The sequence below is a fragment of the Benincasa hispida genome, chromosome 5, assembly GCF_027475165.1.
Source record: "Benincasa hispida cultivar pf3 chromosome 5, pf3_genome.v1.1, whole genome shotgun sequence".
Lineage (NCBI taxonomy): Eukaryota > Viridiplantae > Streptophyta > Magnoliopsida > Cucurbitales > Cucurbitaceae > Benincasa > Benincasa hispida.
The window spans coordinates 18,589,258-18,598,477 of NC_143482.1; positions in this window are offsets into that span (position 1 = coordinate 18,589,258).

Here is a 9,220-nt window from a genome sequence, read left to right on the forward strand (position 1 = left end):
TTTCTCATACATGCATGCATTCAAAACATAATTCATAACTTGTTTGGAAATCACTTTAGAAAACTAGTAGGCATGAGAATATTCTTCTTTAAAAACATGCTTTCTGTAACACGTTGTAATCAAACATTTTAAGAAAAATGTTTTAGTCAAAGTATTTTAGCCACTCACCTTGATTTCTTAGGAGCTTTTCACTCTAATAGCTCCTCGGGCTCCTTTTCACCCCTAGAATCTAGATTCAAATTACAACTTAGATTACTCATAGTTCCGAACCTTATTTTGAAATACTTCCTTCTACAAACTTATTCTACAATTTCTCAAGAAGCTTACCCTAAAATTTGAGTTTAGAACTCCTTGTGGTTTGGCCGAAATCACAGAATCTTCTGGCCCAAACTGATCGACAACCTAAACCTTCTGCCTTCTTTTCATTTTCCAGCCTGATTCCTTTGAGCTTTTCCTCCGACAGACCCACTCTGAAAACTAGACTCTCAGAGCTTTCAGATGGCTTTAAAATCACTCCAAACACACGAGTAGATTGGGAGATTTCCTCGTCTCAAATTGATGCGTTCTTCTCAACCCCCACTGTCCAATACGCTCTTCTCTCCCTCTCTTTTTACATAATTTCAGATTTTTTGTTTTGAGAATGAAGTCCCAAAGGCTCTATTTATAGGCATCCAAACTTCCTCTGGTGTTGACACCACCTACTTGGCTGCATGGCCAAGTGTTTACTTCTCCCCTCATCAACGCAAGCTTGCATCATCTTGGCCCAAGGTGTTTTCTCCATATACGTCCACCACAATTCCTTAGCCCTTAAGAATTTCACCCAATATGACACATGGTTTGGCTGACGTTTGCCTTTGTGACCTCACCCTCTGTATGTGTTCAACTTAGGGTTTTCAACGCATAATCCACAAGAACGCAACCAAATTCAACGCATAGGTGTTTGTTTAGCCATTCGATGCATAGGCGAGGCCCTTCGACGTTCACATGGGCAAGGCGTTCGAAAACAGCACCGGACGAGGCGTTGTTGCACGCATAGGCTGCTCTTGCTCTCTTGAACTTTCTCGCTCTCTCTATTCTCGCTCTCTCCAACTTTATCGCTCAAAATCTCGCTCTCTCCACTCTCGCTCTTTCCAACTTTCTCGCTCAAAATCTCGCTCTCTCTACTCTCGCTCTCTCCAACTTTCTTCTTTCTAATCTTGTTCTCTCCCAGTTTCTGTCCAATCTCGCTCAGCTTATTGTTAGCTACTGTGAACCTTGTTTGTCTCTGTGTAACTTCTACACATTTGCCCACCACATTGAGCCACTTTTACACGAACTTTCCAGATTTTTCCCAAATAATTTTCCATGTTTTCCTTTCAAATTTCCATCCCCTTCTTCACCATTCCATACTAGTTTTCACATCAACCCACTTATCACATAAATTTCAATAGGGAACACACTTAAGTAGAAAATTAGGGTTCGGGGTTTACAGTTTGATTAAGACATTATTCAGTTTGTAACAACAACTCTATCTTTATTTATTTATGTGTCATCATGTTTACCTTTATCATCTTCTCCATCTTTATCTTCACTTTTTCATTTACCATAAGTAACTAATCTTCATGAGATTAGGGAGAAGGTTAATGCTTTGAACTAAGTTGAACCTTTAGATGTCAATCCTATTTGTTTAGTGTACAACTATTTGAATGCTTGACTAACTGCTCTAGAGGGTAAGTAGTTGTGGATATCTACATGTACGTATGATTATATTTGACACTGGTGGTATTGTAATTGCATACATCAACTAAGGTGATTGACGTGGAGCGATCGAGCAAAAAGACTCTCCCTTAACTAAGGCAAGGATTATAATTTTTCAAACCAATTATCAATGTTTGAGTTTTCCAAGATTTTAGAAATACTCACAAAAATGTTATATTCTTTTATGGATATAGTATTGTTTCTTAACCCTAAATTTATGAAAGTATTGTTAGATGACTATCATTTTCCTCATTTAATACGAGTGAATGTATTTAAGCATTGGACTTACTGAAAAACTATGTAGTATTATTCTCATTTTCAGTATGAATGTTTTATGTGAATGGTCTTCATCGGTTAAGGAGATGAAGTTGATGAACGACTGTTTCTTATAAAGTTAAAATATGGTTTTCCTGGATTTTACTGGAATTATGCTTAACAGTATACCATGACTTTAGTATGGAAGTTTATGAATGAAAATTCTGGTTTTGAGACAAAGATGTTTTGGTTAAATGATGTTCATGATTTTACCCGAACTTGGGTATGAGGAACCCTGTAGTTAAATGTAAAAGTGGTTTCTTGTTTTCACGGGGTTGTTTGAGAGTATAATGTTTATGTTTGTTATATGTTCCAAAGGATTTTCTAAGCTAGAGCTGGAGTAGCGTACTAATGATCTAGGATGTTGCTTTTCCCATAATGCCCAATTCCCAATATAGATATAATTATATAATTTCTCCCTTTCATTATTAAATTTCAAAATCCCAAATATATATATATATTATAAATTCCTTTTCTTTTCCTTAATATATATATTTAATGCTTGTTTTCCATCACCTCAAACCCCAATCAAATAATAAATCAACCAACAATAAATCCCAAATAAAATCCAAACCTCCATGTCCCTTAAATTCTGTAAACCTCTCATCAATTAATCCAAAATTTTTAATTTTCTCCAATATTTCAATCCTAAATATAAATCCACTAATTGAATTAAATCCAAATTTTAAATCTTGAACACTTAATTAAAATTAGATTATCTCAACCCAAAAATTAAATCTTAGCCTCAACACTAAAAATAAAACCTAAAATTTGGGATGTTATACTGCCAATCTCTATCAATCTGTATAAAAAAATATTAAAATTTTATTATTTTATATATGTAATTTTCCTTATTTTCTATTTTTTAAAATCCCCATTTAATTATTTGCCTAGTAAGCTCTACATCCGTATCCGTTCATCTACCTTTTTGTCAATTCATAGCGATTATAATTGAAGGTGAAAACCAAATACTTCCAAAGCCCATTCTCATTGTCAAGCCTAAACCTCACGGCACGACCCACAAGACGTGTAAAAGACTTCAGAATGTTGACAAAACTTTACTTCTCTAAAGCCATGGACAAGACAAAAAAGGATTTTTCTAAATATTATATTATTTTCCACTAAATTTCATGACCACATCCCACAATGTTATCTCAATAAAAATCTAAATTGGCCTTTGATTCATTCGTTAAAGTGAATAAGTCTCAAGTTAATAGGTTAAAAGTTAGAAAATTTTGTAAAATAGAGAAAGGTTATAAATTTCGTCGTTAACTGTACCAATTCTAATAATACTTACTATTTGAAATTGAGTTGTTTAAATTCAACTTAAGATGTTGGGCCAAATAGTCTCTAAATAGTTTCATTTAAAGTCAACAACGATGTCCATTCTTTAAATTAAAAATCAATTCATTCTAGATAAGATGTAATATGTTAAAGGTTAAATTACAATGTTTAATCTTTAATCTTTAAACTTGTTTGTTTATCTTGTTCTTAACTTTCTAGATAAAGTATATAATATGTCACTAAATTGTCAATTCTGTATCAAATAAGTTTCTAATTAACTTTAATTTTTGTGTTTAATACGTCGTCATACTTTAAATTTTGTATTTCATAGGTCTTTGATATATTCAATTTTTTTAAAAAAAATTAAATATATATAAAATAAAACCTTAAATTTTTAATTTTATGTTTAGTAGATACATGAGTTTACAAGAAAAAAAATATCAAATAGGTTCATGACCTATTAGTTTTATGCATTTTTAACAAACAATTCATCATTGCTAAAGTTTTATGCATGACTATTGACGGTTAGAGGTATGTCTTTTTCTTCTTGCTTAGGTATTGAATTACGATAAAGATAAGAGACATGACACAACCTAAGGTTAAGTTACAATCAAAACACAATAAGAAGAACTGAAAAAATAAAAATAAGGAAAATAACATCAACACAAAAATGTAAAACAAATCAAGGAGAAAGGTCTCAAAGGAAGAACAAACACGAATCATTTGAATAAAAGCTCCACGTCACTTAGAAAAAAAAATATTGAACACACAATCAGATTAATCACCTAGAGAAGTTGTCAGGTAGCCCACGGATATAAAAATTACCATCCGTCCAGATACTCTTTAGACCTTATGTCGCAACAAATTTTCAGCACGGGAGTAAGGTCCAGTAGCCCATAGGTTTTACAATTTATTTTGGGTTGTAATCCATGGGTTGGAATTTTCCTCTCCCTCTTATCTATGGGATGTTGAGGTAACTTCTATATAATTTTTGGAGCAAGAACCCTATGTATTTTTTCCTTTTTTTTTTTACTAATATGAAAAATACCAAATTCGACCTGTCTGATTCTCTTCATAAGATATAGAGCCTTATAGACTTACCAGACTATATCGACTCATCCAATAATGGACCAGAGAATATGATAATTTTTTTGGCTTTGACAAGAGATAGGTCACGTCGAGCAATAGATGTTAAAAAATTACCCTTCCTTGAGGTAGCAAGGTGATAAAATTTACTTTTTTCTTTATTTGTTTTCTATATTAGCTTTCTTTTTGTTTTTGCTATTCTTTGGTCTCAGAACTGGGTTGTGGGACCCGGTGAATGAAGGAATGAAAAGAGAATAAAGGGAGATTTAAGGTTAATGTGAGAAAAAGGAAAAATTTGGTGAGAATTTTGGAAACCAAAATTTAAAAATTTGGCTTGCTTAAAGGAGAAAAGAAATTCCACTAACTCTAGTAAAGGGCAAAATGGTTTTTTTTCATTTGGTCAAAGTCAAACTTCGACTTTCCCTAGTGAAAAGTTAACCCTTTGACTTTTTACAGTTTTGACCCTGTTGACTAATTTTGACCTCCCGAACATGAATCAACATTCATATTTTCAAAATTCAAATCACATTTGAATATAGAGCACCATACAAAAAACCGATAGTGATATTGTATATACTTGCCCGTTTTAATCCCTTTTCCTAATTCAAACAATTCAAATTAATCCAACATACTGTTTTAAGTTTAATCCATATGAGCTAGTAGAGGGATCTAATGGACCTACAGATCATGGACTCCAACAATCCGAGATTAACCTGTAAAACTCTTTAACCTAATTAATCAACATTTGTTAACTAACGGGTCATTCCACTAAAGTCTCGTAGTTGCACTCCCTTCACTGTAGATATGTTTCTGTCCATCTGATATAACCATAACCAATAAGTCAATCTTTCACAGGTTGTTCGTGGTCTTAGCTGGGTCAAAATATTGTTTCACCCCCGAGAAAACTTCTTCTTCCTTCAGTCCCACTGAACCTCTAAAGAACAATTGATTTGTGGTCCAACCAACAAATCGAGTCCCTCTTAGCCTAGTGAGAGGGCAGGGACCCTTAATTCTTATTTTAAAGTTAACACTTAAAGGAACAACTTATCTAACCCTTAGAGATGGGTAGGAGTGAAGTCCATCTTGCACCCTATGTCCCCAACTATTTACCTGGTCTTACCCCGGAAATGGGAGGTTTATTGAGCCAGCACTGTTGAGCTGCACTCACCCATGCAGATCTAAGGATAATCCCGAATAAATAGGAGTTCATAGTTAGCTCAGGATTGAGATCAAGTTACCTAGGTCATCAAATTTGAATTAGTCAATTTTAAACAGTAAACGGTGTTATGAGGTAAAAGTGACTAAATCGTGGTCCATTCTTATACAAACTCATTGCATAGGATGCCCCTACTCATATATCTCTATATGAACGATTCAGGATCACATCGTTTGTACTAACTACAAAGTGGGCCGCATCCATAGTGTCCCCAGAACAAGGCGCCCAACCTTATGCCTATACTATAGACCATTTTAAGCTATATACTCGAACTTTGATCCATGTTTTATGTCATCACATAAAGTTCAAGTCTACATTAAATAGCCTCAGGACCTTAGTTTATTGGATTCAAGATTACTATTTCAATAACAATTTTATCGAGAAAAAAAAAACAGAATATGTTTATCAATTTACAAACTACGAGTTTTAGGACATAAAATCCAACATTTATGTTATAGTGACGACCTAGAAGAGAACAACATCTTTTTTAGAGGCAAGCCCTACTACAACACCTCAAAAACAATGCACGAAAATGTCTACAAGGGAGCTTTTCTGTTTCTCTTTCTTTATTTTCCTTGGGCATAGATTAGAGATACATTGGGGATAATGTATCATTTTAAAGTTAGGGGTGGTGGTTATATATGCATGTTTGTCATGTCCTTGAGCACTTGGACTTAGACTTTGAGGTTGAGCTACTGATATGATTTTTGTGATGCTTGTATTATGATGATGACTTTTTCTGTGATAGGATTTAGATAACTCTCTATTCGATCTATTCAAGATTCACAAAATGTATGTATGATTTTAGGCTACATTTAGAAAAAAAAGAAAATTATTGATTCCCTTGCATATTTTAAGCACATAGCCATCTTATTTATGGTTTTGAATGCTTAGGCTTGGATATTTGATCCATATGCTTGTTGTCACTCTGAAAAGTCTACATGATAGTTGTTAAGTAACTGAAGCTCAACTTAGTAATGCATGCTTAGGGTTTTGCCAAACTCTTGTTTTGTAAAGTAAAAACCTGTTGTATGCTAAATAAAAGGAAAGCATGTTATGGAGTAAAAGTAAGCTTGTATGATATTTTTGAAGGGGTTTTGTAACGACCCAAATTTTTACGCATACAGGAAATTAAATATCAAATAATAAGCAGGACGAAATTTTATTTAAAGGGGTGGAAATTTAGAAGAAAAAAAAAAATTTGAAATTGGAAATTTATTCATTATCCAAAAGATAATGAATAAGGGAGCGAGCGGGAGCGAGAAAGTGGGAGAGAGCGAGAGCCACACCCGCGAGAAAACTGGAGAAAACGAGATTCTGAGAAGATAGCTGCGCGATCGAAGAAAGAATTGGAGAGCGAGAAACCCAGCGAGCGATGCTAGCGAGATTGAGGCTGGCGAGAGTAGAGAGAGCGAGATTGAAGGAAAATTGGAAAGAGTGAGAATTGTAGCAAGGAAGTCAGAGAGAGCGAGATTAAAGAGAGCTATTCTTAGCAAGACAGTAAAAAAGAGCGGGAACGAGCGAGAGAGCGAGAGCGGGAGCGAGAGCGAGAGCGAGAGCGGGAGCGGGAGCAAGAGCGAGAAAGCTGGAGAGAGCGAGACGGAAGAGAAAATTTGAGAGCGAGAGTGGAGAGAGCGGGATTTCCAGCAAGAAAGCTGGACAGAGTAAATTCCTAGCGAGAAAACGGGAGAAGGCGAGATTTTAAGAGCAGAGTGAGCGAGATTTGGACAGAAGCGTGAATTATGCGTTGAATTTGGCCACGATCTTATAGATTATACATGGAAAAACCCTAAAATTGAATACAAACAAAGAATGATGACGTAAGGGCCAACGTTAGCCAAGATTAGGTGTCTTATTGAGAGGAATCCATAAACCATAAGTAATTTTAAAGAAGCCACCTGTACGATGATTTGTCACACTGAGAAGAGCTGAAAACTACTATAAATAGGACCCTTTGCCAAAGATTTAACCCATTCTCAAACAAATCTTAGTAACAAAGAATCGTTTGAAAAAGTAAGTGTGAGTGAGGAAGTTCTGTGAGATTAAAAGAGAAAAGCTCGGGTAAAGTGCTGCCCAAATTTCTTCTTTTGATTTAAAAAGGGAAAACTCTACTGATAAAATCATAAAGAATAATAAAGAATAATTAGATCACAGTCAAGGTAAGTAGTTTATCTCACCCTTTCTTTAAATGTTCTATGGTAGTGTACCTTTATTATGTTGCATGGTTATGTTAATTGTTATATTGCTTTACATGTTTAGAACACGTTTCTCTACAAGGGACCCCATGCATTATGTTTGTTCACGATTACGTTAAAATCAAGTTTTAATTAGGTGTAAGTTATGCTTCCAGTCTAATCTTATGGTTATGCTAATGGTTGATGTTGGATGTGACTCTGACCCTACTGACTGCATGACCCGCTAATCATCAGATGGGTTAGTTTCCGCTTAAGTCCTCATCTTCCTATCAGGGCGGAGAAATTTATGCTTCCAGGGCTGGTAGGGCATGTATGGTTGCACCCCTCCAGGCCTAATCTTACGTTATGTTTACGCTAGGGACTAGCAGGGTATGTATGGTTGCACCCCTCTAGTCCAATATTACGTTTATGCTAATGGTTGATGTTGGATGCGACTCTGGCCCTATTGACTGCATGACCCGCTAATCATCAGATGGGTTAGTTTTCGCTTAGGTCCTCATCTTCCTATCAGGGCGGAGAGATTTATGTTGGAAGCATAACGTTTATGCTAATGGTTGATGTTGGATGCGACTCTGGCCCTACTGACTGCATGACCCGCTAATCATCAGATGGGTTAGTTTCGCTTAGGTCCTCATCTTCCTATCAGGGCGGAGTGATTTATGTTGGAAGCATAACCGACCATCACGTGTTATTATACGTTTTCGGTCCCAATCATATGTTTTCATGACATGTTGCTTGTGATTGTGCATTTGGTCACTACCCTACGTGAGAACTACTTACTGGGTATATTATATACTCATCCTATATTTTTACAGACTTTGTAGGTAAGGACACAGCATAGATGGCAGAGTTGGACGTCACTCAAATGGCAAACCATCAAACTCACTATTATAGGCACATGCATTTTGTACCACCACGGTAATGTTTTATGGATCCTGGTGTTTTGATAAATAAATTTTTATATAGTTTTTCTATCTAATTAATAAAATTTAGATATGTTCTTTGAATTTTCAACCAAAACTCATCTCATGATAGAAAAGTCTAAGTATGCATGTCGTAGCGGTCGGATCATAATGTGTAAGGATCTGGGCGTTACAGGTTTACTCTTCTTTCTTAAGGGTGTGATTAACCTGGGGTGTCTATGATACCTGTAGTTTCCCTCTGATCTAAAGTGCTCTTGAGGAATGAGTAAGCTTTAGTATCTTTGAAGGATACGTTGCTCATAGTTGGATGTCCTTCACGTAACTTGTGTGGGCAAGCTAAAATAAAAGTGGTGTAATCTGGATAAGTGTTCCTCTTTTGTGTAAAGTAATAAAAACATAAAAATACAAATAACAATAAAAATAAACAGTGGAATAAAAGTTTGGTTTCCCTAAGTTTTAGGTTG